This window comes from Ranitomeya variabilis, chromosome 3 (genome assembly GCF_051348905.1).
Source record: "Ranitomeya variabilis isolate aRanVar5 chromosome 3, aRanVar5.hap1, whole genome shotgun sequence".
NCBI lineage: Eukaryota > Metazoa > Chordata > Amphibia > Anura > Dendrobatidae > Ranitomeya > Ranitomeya variabilis.
In genome coordinates, this window is record NC_135234.1 from 70,268,471 (window position 1) to 70,288,807 (window position 20,337).

General features: G+C 43.4%; 1 protein-coding gene across 3 annotated transcripts in view; it reads left to right on the forward strand.

Annotated features, from left to right (window-relative positions):
- Positions 1 to 373: 373 nt before the first annotated feature.
- The window catches only part of ST3GAL6 (ST3 beta-galactoside alpha-2,3-sialyltransferase 6), a 163,132-nt gene continuing 143,168 nt past the window's right edge, over positions 374 to 20,337 (forward strand). The window contains exon 1 of one of the 3 annotated variants that reach the window (XM_077294123.1): positions 374 to 592. The gene's annotated coding sequence lies outside the window, so the exon portion shown is untranslated. Of the gene's footprint in view, positions 593 to 1,000; positions 1,138 to 20,337 lie in introns of those variants that run through there. The other 2 variants (XM_077294120.1, XM_077294122.1) reach the window with 2 other exon arrangements.

Here is a 20,337-nt window from a genome sequence, read left to right on the forward strand (position 1 = left end):
AGTACTAAAGCCACCTCATACCACCCCAAAAGCACTAAACCCACATCAAAGGACCCAAAAGCACTAAAGCCACCTCACACCTCCCCAAAAGCACTAAAGCCACCTCACACCACCCCAAAAGCACTAAAGCCTCCTCACACCACCCCAAAAGCACTAAAGCCACCTCACACCTCCCCAAAAGCACTAAAAGCTATACCACATTGCACAAAGAGTGCCAAGACCCCTCACAAGCACCTCACTTGACCCCTAAATCCCCTCAGCATCTCCCAGGGTAAACTGGCCTTCCATGTGCGGGCTCCCCCTGCCTATCACACTCCACAGGTGGCTCCATCTTGCCTCCTGCCCTGTATGGCGGCCACCAGCACATGTCAGCACTGCAGTGCCCCCCGCACAGCACAGGATATCCCCCCTTTGTGTGAGTTCCTGCCACCCTCGTCCGTCCTGTCACGGTGTGAGCCTCCCCCATACGCAGGCGCCTCCCTCCGTCCCGGCGTGCAGACTCCGCACAGCGCTGCAGCGCCTCCTTCCCTCCCTCATTCCTCCTCTCCGTGCTGCTAGCGGATAAGCGCACACACAGCCATCTGCAGAACACGTAAGTAATGCCCGGGCTGCACAGCCGAGACCCCCACCCTGACCGGGAGCATAGGCCTCTCAGCCCCGCGGACCCCCTGCTAATAAAGCCGAACTCATCCCCCTGAGCGGCGGCTCATGGGTTACTCCGTATCCCCCTGGCAGCCCGCGGTGAGGGGCTTCCTGGCCTCCCAGACTTGGGGCAGTTGTTGGCAGCCTCCCCCGGTATGGCGGAGTTCTTTGCCTCTTGTTGCCGCTTTTTCCGCTGGGGCTTGTGGAGTTTTTGTGTATTTTTTGGGGAAAAGGTCTCCCATTGTCGGCTCCATTGTTTGCATGGAGAGAGGAGCGGTGTCTCCGGGCTGGTCCGCCAGCTTTTTGTCTGCTGGCCCCCAGGGACGAGCTATGAATGGCCTCCTGTGTCACAGGCTGTGCGGAGCCCTGGGCTCAGGCTGCTGGGGAAGTGCTGCTGTCTACAGTCCTTGTCTTGGTCCCTGCTGCCCCCCATGCTCTGCGGGATGTTCAGTGGATTTTGGATAACTTTACTGGGTGTCATTTTGAGGATTCTTGGTGAGTTTCCTTCTCAAAATGCACAGAAAAAAGCCTCATATTCTCTTCCTATCAATGCAAATGGGCAATCCGCCTTGCTGTCCCTGCAGTGAGGTTTTTGTTTTTTTTTTTCCTCCCAATACTAACCGGCGGAAATAAACAAGTGATCTGTGACTTCATTGAGGTGGGCTCCTTGTGGAAGTCATCCCAAACAATACAAAAAAGCAATGGATTCCTCGAAGAAAGTGACTATTTTTTTTATTTTTATTTTTTTTATGCCTCCAAAAACTGCACATACCCATAAGGCTGGGTTCACAGGCTTTTGATAAATTTTATTTTTAGGAGGGGATTTGAAGCGGATTTACAGTACCAAAAAAAAAATCCTGGATTGCTCATCTTAATCATTGTAAAGTCCACTTTGCCGTTCCTTTTGAATAGTTTCTTGTTATTTTATTTTTTTTTCTGTTTTTTGGTTGTTTTTTTTTTAATCCTGGAGAATATAAGATCCCATGTCAATTAAAAAAAGCTCAAGAGAAAAAAAAAATTATGGTTATGTGCAAACATCGTCTCATACACTTTGCTGGAACTCTATTATTATTATTTTTTTTTTTTCCGAGAAAAGGTATAAAATACTCATTGAGGCTATTTAGCCTAAAAGAAAATGGAGAAAATCATGAAAGTACAGAAATGGCTTAGCTGACAAATATGAAAAATCGTTGAAAATTCAGCAGTCATTTTTGATACATATTTTTCTTACTGACCAACTATTGAAAAATTGTACAAATTGTCCAACCCCAGACCACTGCTAAAAACTGCCCGTCACTTTCCCCTTTGTGCAAGCAAGTAAGTTTACTTCTATAGGCTCCTGATCTGTCTGTATAGTCCATCTGATTGATATTGTGCAACAGTTGTACAAGTGATCCCAAGTGCATTGACTCAGTGCTCTCCAGACCATACTGATATCATGTCTGTGCAACCTTAACCTGATGGGGCCAGTTTTCTTTTTCTTTTCTTTTTCCCTTTACTTTGAAGAGGAGCAATACTGAAAATCTAGGGGGGAAAGGGGTAAAACTGAATAGTTGTATAATTTGGGTTAGTAAAATTGCGTCTGTGTTGACAATCTGCACATAAAAGTCCCGCGTACCCGCAAGAGAAATTGACATATTGTGGATTTGAAGCACGCACCGCAGGTCAGTTTACGCTAATTAAAAAAAAAACACAAAACACCGAGCATGAGATTTTTATAAGTCCCATCCACTTTGCTGAAACTAAAAGGCGCTGCATTTTTGATGCAGTAAAAAGGCACAGCGTCAAAAACGCACCAAATACTCATCATGGGCACACAGTCTAAGGGTATGTGCGGACGATCAGTGGACGCTGCGTACTTGTTCAGCATCCAACCTGCAGCAGCAAGATGAAACCGCACAGTGGATGGGATTTCAAGAAATCCCACACCGACGATGCGTCCGCAGATGCCCGCGGCGACAGACTTTCCAGACCGCAGCATGGCAATTTCTCTTGTGGAGTCATTAGGGTCTGTGCACACGCTGCTGATTTTGTTGCGGATTCGCAGCTGTTTTCCATGAGTTTACAGTACCATGTCAACCTATGGAAAACATAATCCACAGTGCATATGCTGCAGAAAAAAAAGTGCGGAAACGCAGCGGTTTACATTCCGCAGCATGTCAATTCTTTGTGCGGATTCCGCTGCGGTTTACACCTGCTCCATTATAGGAATCCGCAGGTGTAAAACCGCAGGTGGAATCGGCACATAAACCACAGTAAATCCGCAGGTAATCCACAGTGCAGTTTACCTGCGGATTTACAGAAACAGGTGCAGAAAAATCCGCAGACATCCCACCTACATGTGCACATACCCTTAGTCTCCCAAGATAAAGTTCACCCATAGAATGTATTTGACGCGGTGAATCCACACGGTCCAGTGAACACTTGTGGATTCACCTGCGTTCCATAGACGGCAGCAATATATGACAGGGTTGCACGTGATGAGCCTCCATGTCGCATTATGTAATATGGCTGATATTTATTTTCTCATAGATTCTCGAACGGTGAAAAAAAAAATGTGCCTTCGCATGCGAGAGTACGGCATGGGTCCGCAGTGCACCTTGATCTCCACCCTGTAAAGTTCATATACATCATGTTGAGCAATTCCTGAGTAATTCTGCTTCGGGATGGTGAACAACATCTTACAGTCTGCTTTATTAGACTATTAAATAGCAAATTTGTCTGTGCAATGATGCATCCTCCATTCATTGATCATTATAGTGGACATTTTGCCTCATAAATCATTGACCTCCTGGCTTCTGCTAGTTTTGACTTCTATTCTGTTTACTTCTATACAATAGCGCCGTGCAGCAGTCATTGCTCATGACTTTGGCAAGGGCGCTGGCTTGCCTTCTACCTTAGCTGTTGACAAAGAGGTAATTTATGGTAAATCAAATCTGCAATCATAATTAGTCACAGCGATTGACGCTTTATTCACACAATCACATTGCACCTTATTATCCGGTTTGTGTTCTGGCCACAATCCAAAGCATGAATGCAGAATTCCTTGCCAGAACGAATTGCATCACAGGCTTATATGATGATTTTAGTTTGCCGATGCTTCTTATCGAATGTGTGTGGCGGTCTCCTGGCTTTTGAATTACATCCAATTCTTTTGTTTTCCTGGGAGATGAGGTGTCAGCCAGCTGCCTATGTCCCTCTCCCTATTGAGGACTCTGGGCGCTTGCTACCAAAGATGTGTGAGCACCATAACCATGTGAGCACCATAAACATGTCCTGATGTTAAAAATTCTTTGAAATTTAGTGATAAGTGAAATGGCCATCCTTATAGGTGTTGTCACTTACGTGCAACAGTATCTGGAATGGTATTAGAGGGGAGTGCAAAAGAATCTGACATTCAGTGGCCCGGGAAGGCTGGAAGTTGCAAAGGTCCTCTGTGATAAGAAATCCTAAAAAAAAAAAAAAAAAAAAAGTGTTTTGTTTATAGTTTGTTTTTGTCACATTATGTTTGTTAATGCAAATATAACACCACTGGGGATCCATAAGGCAGGGAATGATAAGTCTACCAGTGACACAGTAGCAGCTACACAATGCCTGGTAATGGAGAGATAGGGGCAGCACTTGCGTGTAGGTTCCTGTGTGTGCCGATAACGACATGTAGGCGGTTTACACAGGCTGGACATGCACATTTATTTTGGATAATTCTTTCTGTAGAGAAGAGGGCGGAGGACCTGCTACTGTGCCCTCATTATTGGTGGTGACTGTCCTTTTTTTAAAAATGTATTTTAATTATCTAATGGGCTTTTCCCATCCGAGTACTATACGTAAAGAAAAAAAAAAAAAGACCACACTTTGACCAATGTTATTTAAAAATACAGTACAGATGATTTATTTCTTTATTTTTTTTTCATGGACTGAACCTGCTCCTGAAAAAAAAATTGCAGCCTGCACTAGTTTGTGCCATAAATTGGATGAGTGTATGGGTGCGCTAAAAAAAAAAATAATCAGATGCCTTACGGCATCTGACTTTTTACAGATACATTGTAATTCTGTAACATAACTTATATTGGTTTTTCCTTCTTGAATGTTCATTTGAATTAACTTTTGGCCCCTTCATTCTCAGGATCGTTGGGGCTTAGATTTTGCTGAACCGTCAGCAAATTTGACTTTAATAATTTTTCTGAATAACATCCCAATATGATCAAAAATGAAATTTCTTCACCTCTATTAAAGCTACTGTCCAGTTAGAGGATAAGAATTTATAAGCAAGATACTACCTATAAGGGATGATTACTGTGCTTGATTATTTTGTTCAGATTTTGCTGCTATTTAGCTCATGTGTCTTAAAGGAGTCTGTGGTAGTCTGAGACGCACCTCCTGTCTTATCATAGGCTCAGGATACCTTTTTTATGGGGAAAGACTTCTTTCCATTGTGATTTTTATTTTAGGCTTTTTTTTTCTTATTTCACAATTGTTAGCCTAGGGGTATGTGTACACAACATCTTTTTCAATTGGATTTTTCAGAAAATACTCAAAAGAATGAACATGTTTATCTTTTATGTTAAAATAAATTGCTGTTCATACATTCAGGATTTTGAAGACTTTTAATCACTTTTAAGTTCCTAAAAACGGTGACCGTTTAATCCTTCACCCCTTTGCCTGTTTAATGACCAGGCCAAATTTTACAGTTCTGACCACTGATTCTGAGACTGTTCTTTGGTGACATATTGTACTTCATGATCAGGGTAAAATTTCTTTTATATGACTGATGTATTTTTCTGAAAATAACAGAAATTTGTCAAATATTTAGCAATTTTCAAACTTTTAATTCTTATACCCTTAAACCAGAAAGTTATGTCAGACAGAATAGGTCATCTGCATCATTTTTTTTGTTAGGTAGTTAGAAGGGTTAAAAGTTTATCAGCAATTTCTTATTTTAACTCCAAATTTTCAAAACCATCTTTTAGGGACCACATCACATTTGAAGTCACTTTGAGGGGCCAAAAAATACCCAAAAGTGATACCATTTTAAAAACTACACCCTTCAAAGTACTCAAAACCAAATTCAAGAACTTTATTAACCCTTCACAGGGTTTTTCCAGAGGCTTTGAGCTACTAGTAACTCTGAAGCCCCCTATATTCCCATTAACAGATGACGGACCTGGGTGGGTTTTTTTTTTGTGGATTGAGTTGAACCTTTATTGAGAACATTTTACATAACATTTAGGATCACATTTATCCGGCGCTCTACACTGAGCACTTACTTTGGGGTTTCCATCTAAATCTACAAGTGAAGTGATCCAGACGAAACCTCCGAGGGATCCATTCACTATAATGTGACAGCAGAGGACTGTTTATTTACAGTTGGCGGATGGGAACCCGTTAACAGTGTTTTGTCTTTTATTTTTTAGGGGGATGTGGTTAAGTGAACCACCTCTTAAATACCACAGTTCAATGATATTTCTATAATGCTGTATTTCTGCCCCCAACCTGACCTAGAAGAACTGAAAAATAACTTTTATTATACTCACCTGTGGGGCAGTCCGGTCCGAGGGGCGTAGCTCTTCTTGGCTGCCGCCCCCCCATCTTCTTATGACGCATCCCTGCGTCATCCAAACAATCTCCTCGGCATCGCGGCTCCTGCGCAGGAGTACTTATCTGCCCTGTTGAGGGCAGAGCAAAGTACTGCAGTGCGCAGGCGCCGGGAAAGGTCAGAGAGGCCCAGCGCCTGCACACTGCAGGACTTTGCTCTGCCCTCAACAGGGCAGATAAGTACGCCTGCGCTGGAGCGCGATGCAGAGCAGACTGTGTGGATGATGCAGGGATGCGTCATCCACATGAACGAAGAAGGAGGCGCCGGACCAATATGAGTGACGCTTCTCGGACCAGACCACCCCGCAGGTGAGTATAATAAGTTATTTCTCAGTTTTTCTAGGTCGGATTGGGGGCAGATATACATAATTATAGAATGCTGTATATCAACCCTGAAAGGTGGTGGCTGTAACTAGTATCGGCCTAGCCTGGTGACAGGTTCCCTTTAAGGATGGACTGGAGAGTTGTGAGAGTGTTAGCGGGTAGGCCACATAGGAGAATGTTGCAGTAGTGTAGGTGGGCGATGATTAGGGCATGCACAAACATTTTAGTAGATTGGGGGTTGAGGATTCTGGAAATATTTTTGACCTGGAGGCGATAAGAGGTGGCGAGAGTCAAGGGTTAAGGTACCGTCACATTAAGCGACGCTGCAGCGATATAGACAACGATGCCGATCACTGCAGCGTCGCTGTTTCGTCGTTGTGTGGTCGCTGGAGAGCTGTCACACAGACAGCTCTCCGGCGACCAACGATGCCGAAGTTCCCGGGTAACCAGGGTAAACATCAGGTTACTAAGCGCAGGGCCGTGCTTAGTAACCCGATGTTTACCCTGGTTACCAGTGTAAATGTAAAAAAACAAAACAAACACTACATACTTACATTCCGGTGTGTGTTGCGTCCGCTTCCCTGCACTGTGTAAGCGCCGGCCCTAAAGCAGAGCGGTGACGTCACCGCTGTGCTTTGCTTTACGGCCGGCACTGACACATTCAGTGCAGGAAGCTCTGAGCAGCAGCGCGGACGCCGGGGGACGTGACAGACATCAGAAGGTGAGTATGTACTGTTTTTTTTTTTTTACTTTTACAATGGTAACCAGGGTTACCATTGTAAAACATTGCAGGCATCGTTGCTTTTGCTGTCAAACACAACGATACACGCAGATCTGACGACCAAATAAAGTTCTGGCCTTCTAGCTCCGACCAGCGATATCACAGCAGGATCCTGATCGCTGCTGCGTGTCAAACACAACGATATCGCTATCCAGGATGCTGGAATGTCACGGATCGCTGTCGTTATCGTTGTTAAGTTGTTCAGTGTGAAGGTACCTTTACTCCAATGCAGCGGATTTCCAGTACAGGGGAAAGCGTGATGTCATTCATTGTGACAGATCAGGAAGGGAAACAAATGACTCTTTGGAGTAAAATATTGTTTAAAAACAGGCAGGGAAATGCTTTATCTCGCAGAGAGAATCGTCTGTTATTTCCTGCTGTAACGTCTGTATACGCTTTTGCTTCCTCCCCTACCCAGGAGCTGTGCTATGATCAGGCCATGTCCCTGCACGGTCAGACACAGCCATTACACAGTACACAGCAGGGGCCCATTTATAAGATTATCTCCGCATAGGAACATTTTATTTAAACACATCCAATTGTGGAAATTATTATTATTCCAAGATCTATGGATTTCAAATTTTGTTTGTAGGAAAACCCCTTTAACAAATGTAAATGGCGAATATTGTAAAACCTGAAGGACAGGCAATGTCTTCCGTTTTTGAATTACCATTTTTTTTGGGGGGGGGGGGGGGTTTATCGTGCCCTTTAAAATTATTTTAAGCAATCAATATTAGATGAGCTGGTGTCTATCATGCGAGTACCGCAGTCTCTTCAGTGGTTACAGCTGCTTGCAGGCTGCTTCCTACTCGCCTGGACTCCATTCATTTTATAGTGGGTGGCCAAGATTACAGCGTTTTTATTAAATTCATTGGAACAATGCTACAATATCGTGAATGGTCGCTTAAGAAGCAAAGCAAAAAAATCAGGTGAGGACAAGCCTGCGAGGTGCTGTAAATATGAGAGAGACTGCGACGCTGGGAGGGTAGGCGGACCCCAGCAATCTAATATTTATGGCTCATCCAATGTTAAACTGATTGATTCGTATATGTGTCAGTGAGGCCGCGTATATGTATGCTATGTTATATGTGTGTGTAATAACAATAAAGGAGGACGAGCAAAAGAATAAAGTTAATGATGGGAGGATTATCTTACGCTGGGGATTTCCTTGGGCGGAGTGCCTGCTGCATTAGCGCTGATAATAAAAGGCTGGATAAATCCTTACATTTAACTGATACATTGTCTATTGTGCATGCTGATAAAGTTTAGCGCATAAAAACATGTTTCATCGTCCTGAGGTTTTTGCTGCAAAACCTGATGCCTGCATTTTTGCATTCTTTTCTTTCTATGGCTGAAATAAGTGACGGGCTGCGGTTTTAAAAAATGCAGCAGTTTTCCAATTCAATCAGGGAAACTTAACAACAATGTGTGTACATGAAATTTCTGAATTCTCATAGCTTTTGCTGGTGCTGTAAAACGCAGCTTAAAAGTTGTATTAAATAACGCAGCAAAAACGCATCGTGTGAACATAGCCGTACAGCAGTGTGCTGTTGGTCTCTCTTTTGATTGTTTGGTTTTCAGAAAGTTTGTAAAGGGAGCTAAATATTTTATGGCAATTACATTATTTTTATTCTGTTTAATGTAGAACAAGTACTTCTTCGCAGATATTATTAAGCTGGTCTTTATGTTCTGTACAGACCTGTCCGGGGAGTGGTTTTGTGGTGTCTTTACAGGGTCAGACTGGTTCTGTGGTTTGACTCATGTGACGTCCATAGTTTCCTGTACCGTTGCATCTGTCGGCCTTTCTACAATTGATTTTGTAATTGGTGTTACAGTATTGAAACCGCAGCATTCAGATGTAGCACGTCAGGATAGGTTTACACAATGGTCGACCCAATTTTAAGATCGACCACAATCCTGTCAGGGAAGAACAAGGAACGTCCCCTACTACCGCAGGGTGTCCTAACTGCGGGACACCCACCAATCTAACAGTTCTCATCCAGCCAGTAGTAGGTTACCATTTTTGGAGACTGAAATGCTCTTTAAATACCCTTTCATGAAGTTTTGCAGAATCCCCAATTTGTGGTCAGTTTCTAGTCGAGTTAATAACTTTTCTCATGCAGTCCTCTTGGTCACTACAGGTCCTTCTCAAAAAATTAGCATATAGTGTTAAATTTCATTATTTACCATAATGTAATGATTACAATTAAACTTTCATATATTATAGATTCATTATCCACCAACTGAAATTTGTCAGGTCTTTTATTGTTTTAATACTGATGATTTTGGCATACAACCCCTGATAACCCAAAAAACCTGTCTCAATAAATTAGCATATTTCACCCGTCCAATCAAATAAAAGTGTTTTTTAATAACAAACAAAAAAACCATCAAATAATAATGTTCAGTTATGCACTCAATACTTGGTCGGGAATCCTTTGGCAGAAATGACTGCTTCAATGCGGCGTGGCATGGAGGCAATCAGCCTGTGACACTGCTGAGATGTTATGGAGGCCCAGGATGCTTCAATAGCGGCCTTAAGCTCATCCAGAGTGTTGGGTCTTGCGTCTCTCAACTTTCTCTTCACAATATCCCACAGATTCTCTATGGGGTTCAGGTCAGGAGAGTTGGCAGGCCAATTGAGCACAGTAATACCATGGTCAGTAAACCATTTACCAGTGGTTTTGGCACTGTGAGCAGGTGCCAGGTCGTGCTGAAAAATGAAATCTTCATCTCCATAAAGCATTTCAGCCAATGGAAGCATGAAGTGCTCCAAAATCTCCTGATAGCTAGCTGCATTGACCCTGCCCTTGATGAAACACAGTGGACCAACACCAGCAGCTGACATGGCACCCCACACCATCACTGACTGTGGGTACTTGACACTGGACTTCAGGCATTTTGGCATTTCCTTCTCCCCAGTCTTCCTCCAGACTCTGGCACCTTGATTTCCGAATGACATGCAAAATTTGCTTTCATCAGAAAAAAGTACTTGGGACCACTTAGCAACAGTCCAGTGCTGCTTCTCTGTAGCCCAGGTCAGGCGCTTCTGCCGCTAGTCCAGTGCTGCTTCTCTGTAGCCCAGGTCAGGCGCTTCTGCCGCTGTTTATGGTTCAAAAGTGGCTTTACCTGGGGAATGCGGCACCTGTAGCCCATTTCCTGCACACGCCTGTGCATGGTGGTTCTGGATATTTCCACACCAGACTCAGTCCACTGCTTCCTCAGGTTCCGGTCACCTCTTCTCGTTGTACAGCGTTTTCTGCCACATTGTTTCCTTCCAACAGACTTACCATTGAGGTGCCTTGATACAGCACTCTGGGAACAGCCTATTTGTTGAGAAATTTCTTTCTGGGTCTTACCCTCTTGCTTGAGGGTGTCAATGATGGCCTTCTTGACATCTGTCAGGTCGCTAGTCTTACCCATGATGGGGGTTTTTGAGTAATGAACCAGGCAGGGAGTTTTTAAAAGCCTCAGGTATCTTTTGCATGTGTTTAGAGTTAATTAGTTGATTCAGAAGATTAGGGTAATAGGTCATTTAGAGAACCTTTTCTTGATATGCTAATTTATTGAGACAGGTTTTTTGGGTTATCAGGAGTTGTATGCCAAAATCATCAGTATTAAAACAATAAAAGACCTGACAAATTTCAGTTTGTGGATAATGAATCTATAGTATATGAAAGTTTAATTGTAATCATTACATTATGGTAAATAATGAAATTTAACACTATATGCTAATTTTTTGAGAAGGACCTGTATGCTCACACGCACTTTTTTTTGTTGGCGGTGTTTTTTTGTTGCTGTTGCATTTTTGGTGAATACTACGAACTTTATTAAACATGCACTGTAGTAAAAAAATAAAAAGGCGACAAAAAGGCAGAAAAAATGCTTTTTGACTGCAGACAAAACTGTTGTGTAAACTTGGCCTAATACACCAGGCAAGATTGATGCATGCAACATGGAGCCATCACACAGCCTTCACAGGCGCTATTGAAACTGCATTGGTTTCATAGGGAAATGCTTAAGGCTATGCGCACATGTTGCGGATTAGCCTCTGGAATTTTTTGTGTGGATTCTGCATCTCTTGGCAGAAAACGCAGGTGCGGATTTGATGCATTTTTTATGCAGATTTTGTGTGGATTTCTTGCATTTTTACCCCTGCGTATTTGTATAATGGAATGGGTACAAAAACGCTGCAGATCCGCACAAAAGAAGTGACATTCTACATCTTTTAATCCGCAGCGTTTCTGTGCGGAATTTTCCTCACCATTAGCACAGCATTGTTTTTTTTTTTTTGCATTGATTTACATTGTGCTGTAAATCACTTGCGGATCTGCAGCGTTTCTGCACTGTAAAAAACGCTGCAGATCCGCAGGAAATCCGCCACATGTGCACATAGCCTAATAATCCTCGAGACAATAAATGTGGCATGCCTTGTTGGTGAAGTAACATTTTGAGGTGGAAAATATGTTGCTATTTAAATCTATTTCATTTTTTATGTTGACACAAAGTAATCTGTTTTAGAGGGTCACACGTTCTAACCTGCACTACTTTACATAAGAGTTGTAAGTAGGAGGTTGTGGTTTGGTAACTTTTGGCGATATCTCTTGCTCTATCAAGACACCTCCCTCAGGATAGGAGATAGAAACACAGATTCTTGCAAAAAAAAAACCAGGTTAGATTTGTGAATATCCAAGTTTTTATGTTTAACCATAAAGGGATCTGATCCAGTCATTGAAGCTAAATATACAACACGCAAGATCATATGTCCTTGCTATTAATGGGTGTCATAACTGGCAAGGAACTTCTCATATACCTCACTTGGCCCCCATAAAATAATAAAGCCTATACTCCCCTCCGGTGCTTTCGCAGTTCCCGCGGTGTCGGCACTCGCTCTCCCGCGGCTTCCGTGCTGCTGCTGTGACGCCGGCGCCCAATCATGTTCGATTTCTCCGAAGGCGGGGACAGACACCGGCACTGATTGGGCGCTGGCGTCACGTGTCACAACACCACACATGAACCCCAGGGAGAGCGAGTGCCGTCACCGCAGGAACGGCGCCAGCACAGGAGGTGAGTAAAATATTTATTACTTTATGAAGGCCAAACATTTAGGTGAAGAAAGGGTTATCACAGTAGTGGACAACCCCTTTAAGATTGTAGCTCCACGACGATGCATTTTTTTGGTGAGTTTTTGACATTGTGTATTTTCGCTGCATTAAAAACTCAGCATCTTACAGTTCCACCGGAGTAGATAGGATTTATAGAGATTTCCTGCCCATTGTGCTTTTTTTTTTTTTCTTTTTTACTGCGTATTTACCTTGATGTTGTAAGGGAATTGCTGAATTTATTCATAGATTACGTTATCATCTTCATTGGGGGACACAGTAGTGGGACATTCTGATGTCGCGTTATTGTCCAAAGGCCCCTTCTCACAAAAAATAAAGTGGATAACGCCAAAGTGTTCAGAGGATAAAGCCTTTTTCTGTCGTAAGATTTTCTTGAAATATCATAAGTTTAAGGCTATGTGCACACGTTCAGGAATTTTCGCGTTTTTTTCGTGTTTTTCGCTATAAAAATGCAATAAAACCCGCAAAAAAAAAAGCGCATACACTAAGCATCCTATTTATTAGAATGCAATCTGCATTTTTTTCTGCACATGCTGCATTTTTTTCCGCGGCGGAATCGCATTCTGGAAAAAAACACAGCATGTTCATTCTTTGTGCAGAATCGCGAGGATTCCGCACACACAGGAATGCATTAATTCGCTTACTTTCCGCATGTGGCTATGCCCACCATGCGGGAAGTAAGCAGATCCTGTGCGGTTGGTACCCAGGGTGGAGGAGAGCAGACTCTCCTCCAGGCCCTGGGAACCATATACCGTATATACTCGAGTATAAGCCGACCCGAGTATAAGCCGACCCCCCCTAATTTTGCCACAAAAAACTGGGAAAACTTATTGACTCGAGTATAAGCCTAGGGTGGAAAATGCAGCAGGTACCGGTGAATTTCAAAATTAAAAATAGATACTCCATACCGTTCATTATGGCCCCATAGATGCTGCACATAAAGCTGTGCCATATACAATGCTCTGCACCGTTGCCCCATAGCTGTACCATATATATAATGCTCTGCACCGTTGCCCCATAGCTGTGCCATATAGTGCTCTGCACCGTTGCCCCATAGCTGTGCCATATATATAATGCTCTGCACCATTGCCCCATAGATGTGCCATATAGTGCTCTGCACCGTTGCCCCATAGCTGTGCCATATATATAATGCTCTGCACCGTTGCCCCATAGATGCTCCACATAAATCTGTGCCATTGCTGCTGCTGCAATAAAAAAAAAACAACACATACTCACCTTTCTTTGCTTGCAGCTCCTCAGCATCCCGTCCCGGCGTCTCTCCGCACTGACTGATCAGGCAGAGGGCGGCGCGCACACTATATGCGTCATCGCGCCCTCTGACCTGCACAGTCAGAGCGGAGAGACGCCGGGAAGATGGCGCGGCGCCCGGCGTGTGGAACGAGGTAAGGTAAATAGGACATACTTACCTGCTCCCGGCGTCCCGCTCCTTCCCCCGGACAGCTGGTCTTCGGTGCCGCAGCCTCTTCCTCTATCAGCGGTCACCGGCACCGCTGATTAGAGAAATGAATAGGCGGCTCCGCCCCTATGGGAGGTGGAGCAGCCTATTCATTTCTCTAATGAGCGGTTCCATGTGACCGCTCAGGGGAAGAGCTGCGGCACCCGGAGACCGTGGGACGGGCAGGGGGAGCGACAGGAACGCCGGAACTAGGTGAGTATATGACAGTCCTCACCCGCCGACCCCACCACCGATCATGACTCGAGTATAAGCCGAGAGGGGCACTTTCAGCCCAAAAATTTGGGCTGAAAATCTCGGATTATACTCGAGTATATACGGTAATTGTTAAAAAAAAAAAAAAAAAAAGAATTAAAATAAAAAATCATGATATTCTCACCTTCCGGCGTCCCCGGCAGTGTTTCCGCTCTTTGCGATGCTTCCGTTCCTAATAATGCATTGCGAGAATGACCTGTGATGACGTAGCGGTCTCACAAGAACGCTACATCTGGGGTCACTGCTGCTAGGCATTATTGAGAATGGGAGTTGCCGGGAGCATCGCGAGGAGCGGGAAGCGTGCGGGGGCTGCCGGAAGGTGAGAATATCACGATTTTTTTTTATTATTATTTTTAACATTAGATCTTCTACGATTGATACTGCATAGGCAGCATCAATAGTAAAAAGTTGGTTACACTTGTCAAACACTATGTTTGACAAGTGTGACCAACCTGTCAATCAGCTTTCCAAGCGATGCTACAGATCGCTTGGAAAACGTTAGCATTCTGCAAGTTAATTATGCTTGTAAAAAAACGCTAGTATTTAGTGGGAAAACGCATGCCAATTCAATGTGTTTTTCCCACGGCAGGGAGTTACGGAATTGCCGCGGAAATTTTGCGGCAATTCCGAACGGGTGCACATAGCCTAAAAGTTGGGTTGTGGAGTTGTAAAGTTTTCTGCTGTAAAGGATTCATCATTTGTAATATTTTTTAAGTCAGACTTTTTTTTCTAGTTAAATGTGATATCCATTGACATTTTGTGTGCTGAATTCTTTAAAATTATGCATTTGGTTCAGGATTTTCTTTTTTGTAAAATCAAAAATGTGTCTTACCTTTTTTTTCTTTTTTTTTTTTCTCCTTTTTTTGATCAAACAGTTACCTGTTTTGCCAAAATGTTGCAAGGGAGGGACTGAACTACCGTAAATGTTTGCAAAAATGTTGTAACTTTTTTTAAAAAGTCACAATTGGTGACTCGGACAAATACATCTGGAAGTCCCGAACTCTTAAGCTATGTGCACACGATGCGGATTTTGCTGCGGATCCACAGCAACTTTCCATGCGTTTCGAGTATAATTGAAACCGCAATCCACAGTGCCCATGCTGAGGAAAAAAACACGCGGAAACGAAGCATGTCAATCCTTTGTGCGGATTCCGCTGCGGTTTACACCTGCTCCACAATAGGAATCCGCAAGTGTAAAACCGCAGGTGGAATCCGCACAAAATCCGCATAAAAAACGCGGTAAATCCGCAGGTAAAACGCAGTGCCTTTTACCTGCGGATTTCTCAAATCCGCTGCGGAAAAATCCGCAGAGCTCCAAAATACGTGTGCACATACCCTTACAATAATGGCAAACAAAAGAAAAACACCAGCACACATAAAATAGACTTTAAAGAAGTAATAGAAAGTGCCAATTAAAAATGTGATAAAAGGACAAAAAAATTAAACAAAAAATGTGCAATAATGAATTAGGGGCCAATAGTTTAATACAGTTAATGTAGTAATAAAATAGGCAAAAAGTGCTGCCAAACAGCAGCTTGAAGGGAACCTGTCACCAGGTTTGACTGATATGAGATATGGCCACTTTCAGGCCTAATATACAACATTCTATAATGCTGTATATCTGCCACCAACCTGGCCTGAAAGAGAAGGAAAATAGCTTTTATTATATTTATATTTATTTTATTATACTCACTTGCAGGGTGGTCCGGTCTGGGGGGGCTTCGCTGGTCTTGGTCCGGCACCTCCTTTCTACTTGCGTTGCTGTCCTACTTCTTGCTTCATGTGGAAGACGCGTCCCTTTGTCATCCACACTGGCTCCAAGGCATCGCGCTCCTGCGCAGGCGCACTTTTCACCCATCTTGATGGCAGAGCAAAGTACTGCAGTGCACAGTCATTGGGAATGGTCGGAGAGCTCCGGCGCATGTACACTGCAGCACTTTACTCTGTCCTAGTTAGGGTAGAGCAGAGGTGTCAAACTGCATTCCTCGAGGGCCGCCAACAGGTCATGTTTTCAGGATTTCCTTAGCATTCCACAAGGTGCTGGAATCATTCTGTGCAGGTGATTAAATTATCACCTGTGCAATACAAGGAAATCCTGAAAACATGTCCTGTTGGCGGCCCTCGAGGAATGCAGTTTGACACCTCTGGGGTAGAGAAGTGCGCCTGCGCAGGAACGCGATGTCGGGGAGACAGTATGGATGACGTAGGGATGCACTATCCACACGAAGCAAGAAAGAGGATGGCATAGCAAGAAGAAGGGAGGTGCCAGACCAAGACCAGTGACACCCTTCGGGTTGGACTGCCCCACAAGTCATTTTTCTTGTCTTGCAGGTCAGTTTGGGGGCCGATATACAGCATTAGAGAACCTTTCGGGTTCACTTTATAGGGAACCTGAAAGGTCCAATGACTGTCCACAATATCCACTATAGTGGGACAGATGAAGATTACTAATTCTTCAATGTTTGAAGAATGTAGTTCAATCCTACGATCGCACTATGAGCTTTTTGAGAATTTCTGCTCCTATTATTTAAATTGAATTACTCCGTTTTTTTGTGCTTCTTTTTAACATGTGTTTTTATCCCATTTTTTAATCTGCGTTTTTCTAATTTCTTGTTGATGTCGTTCTTTAAATAAAGCTGCTTTGTTTTTTTATACTTCCTGATATTTGGCTTTGCTAAAACTTTACTGATACTTAAGGCCCCGTCTCACATAGCGATTTACCAACGATCACGACCAGCGATACGACCTGGCCGTGATCGTTGGTAAGTCGCTGTGTGGTCGCTGGGGAGCTGTCACACAGACAGCTCTCTCCAGCGACCAACGATCAGGGGAACGACTTCGGCATCGTTGAAACTGTCTTCAACGATGCCGAAGTCCCCCTGCAGCACCCGGGTAACCAGGGTAAACATCGGGTTACTAAGCGCAGGGCCGCGCTTAGTAACCCGATGTTTACCCTGGTTACCAAAAAAAACAAACAGTACATACTCGCCTTTCGGTGTCCGTCAGGTCCCTTGCCGTCTGCTTCCTGCTCTGACTGAGTGCCGCCGTACAGTGAGAGCAGAGCGCAGCGGTGACGTCACCGCTGTGATCTGCTCTCACTGTACGGCGGCACTCAGAGCAGGAAGCAGACGCCGGGGGACGTTACGGACACCGGAATGTAAGTATGTACTGTTTTGTTTTTTTTTTTACATTTACGCTGGTAACCAGGGTAAACATCGGGTTACTAAGCGCGGCCCTGCGCTTAGTAACCCGATGTTTACCCTGGTTACCAGTGAAGACATCGCTGGATCGGTGTCACACACACAGATTCAGCGATGTCAGCGGGGCCTCAACGACCAAAAAAAGGTCCAGGCCATTCCGACACGACCAGCGATCTCGCAGCAGGGGCCTGATCGCTGGTACGTGTCACACATAGCGAGATCGCTACTGAGGTCGCTGTTGCGTCACAAAACTAGTGACTCAGCAGCGATCTCGCTATGTGAGACGGGGCCTTTACTGGTGCCAATTACAAACATTTTTGATGTGTTTCCACAGTGGAAATGCACTAAATGCATGTGTGGTTTTACCTGCGTATTTTCTGCATCTAATGCTAGTCTGTGGGAAAAATCCCCACATAAAACTCAATGAATCCAAAATAGAAATTGACGTGCTGTGGATTAGAAACAAGCACAGTGGGCAGGAGATTTCTATAAATCTCATCTGCTTTGCTGTAACTGTAAAGACACTGTGTTTTTGACGCAGGAAAGATAAGCATCAAAAACTCATCGTACGAACGTAGCCTAAAAGAGTTTATGCATGACAACACCTTTTAAAAATGGGATCAAGTATTCATGGAGAGTCTGACTTCTGAAAAGTCCTAGCAAACCAAGGTTGTCGGCAGAAGTTGTCGTTGGAAATGTATTATACGTCAAGTGTTTGTGTGTCTGTATATATATATATATATATATATATATATATATATATATATATATATATATATATATATATATATATATATATATATATATATATATATATATATATATATAGTCTCTGCTGTGCCCGGTTTATGTTCATATACTTGTTTAGTGGTTGTTATTTATACAATTATTACACTTGGATATGTAGCACCAACATATTCTGCAGCTTAGGTTTCGATAAATTAGAGTGACTTTGTGGTGAGTGCATCCTCTATTATTCTACCTATATTTCCAGCTCCTGTTGCACGATGGCTCAGTGGTTATTACTGTTGATTTGCGGCGCTGGGGTCCTGGGTTTGAATCCAACCAAGAACAACATCTGCGAGGAGTTTGTATGTTCTCCCCGTGTTTGCTTGGGTTTTCTCTGGGTTTTCCGGTTTCCTCCCACACTCCAAAGACAGAGTGATAGGGAATCTAGATTGTGAGTCCCAATGGGGACAGCGATGATGTCTGTAACATGCTGTGGAATTAATGGAGCTGTGTAAGTGAGTAAAATAAATAAATATTGTGTTTATTGTGTAGGAAACGCATTGTTCCTTTTTATCTTTTGTTGCAACTAATCTATAGTAAAAAAAACAAACAAAAAACTCCCCAAAGAATGTATTATTGATGGAGCCCGCGATATGATCTATTGCATCTTTCCTCCTGAGTTATCTGACGTGTGGTCCCTCTGACTTGTACCTCACACCTAACCTCAAAATACAATGTAATATCAGCCTAATAAGCAGATGCTGCTAAACATAGTACAAAGCAGGACTGTGGAGTCAGTAAGCCAAACGTCTGACTCCTCAATGTCCCAAACTCCGACTCCACAGCACTGGTCACTACTGAGCATGTACATAAAGTGCAGCACAGATTCATCTCAACTATGACCCCACAGCACTGGTCACTACTGAGCATGTGCATAAAGTGCAGCACAGATTCATCTCAACTATGACCCCACAGCACTGGTCACTACTGAGCATGTGTATAAAGTGCAGCACAGATTCATCTCAACTATGACCCCACAGCACTGGTCACTACTGAGCATGTGCATAAAGTACAGCACAGATTCATCTCAACTATGACCCCACAGCACTGGTCACTACTGAGCATGTGCATAAAGTGCAGCACAGATTCATCTCAACTAAAAGCCCATATCCTTAGATCAGGAAGAGAACAGACATTTATAGGACATTTCATAACTTTCCCAAATGTTTATGAAAACATTTACAGCACATCCTGCATTGTACTACTGCACCCAATGTATTATATATTTTAGGAGTCAGTTGATCCATTTTATGCCAACTACGACTCCACAGCGCTGGTACAAAGCATGGTGTGAACAGGGCCTAGCAGCAGCTACTACTTGTTTTGAAACCTTTGAGATGTGTTTGAGCAAATGTTTTACTTTTTCTTCTACCAGAATAATCTGATATTAGTGGACGGATGTTCCTTGTCTGGATCTGTGTAACCATAGTGGCAAAATGGATGATTTCCCAAATGTTTTCTGATTAGCTAGTGCTTTAATTGTCATCGAGATGAAAAGGGTTCATTGCATGTTGTCTGCTCGTTCCTGGGCACGCCACGTGTCTGCATGTGGACACTAGGGAGAACATCCAAATATATATCTGGGAAGGAACTTGCCCTTCGAGAAATGAAGTTACAAGCTTTGCTCAAAATCTTGGATTTTATTTACTGCCTCCTGCGTACAGTCGGATGCGCTACAGACACCTGTGGGTAGTACTATGGCTAAAAAAACAAACGCAAAACACGTAAGCAAGCTGTCATACTAGAAGCCGCCTATTGTAGACAGGACGTCAGTCTTTGTGTGTGAACTACAGGAGGACAGAAATCCCTGCTGGCAGCTTTCTAGTCTCCTTCTATCTGGACCCAGTGCTGAGCGTTCCTATTATGGTAGAAAAAACACTCCTTGCCCCTTCTCCCATGCAGACGGAATTAATAAGCGCTACGGAATATGATGGCTATAGAAGCAGCGCATAATAAATAATATCTATACAAAAGAGTCTTGTTAGAACGGCTTGGTCCCTATCATATCCTGCTATCTGGCAGCAAGGACTTTTTCAGACCTCCTTGATTTTTATCATAGGTTAAAACACGAACTGTTGTTAATCAATGTTTTGATCTGCATTTCATTAGTGTTGGTCAGGGTTTCAGTGGTTACTATAACTGATCTTTCACATATAA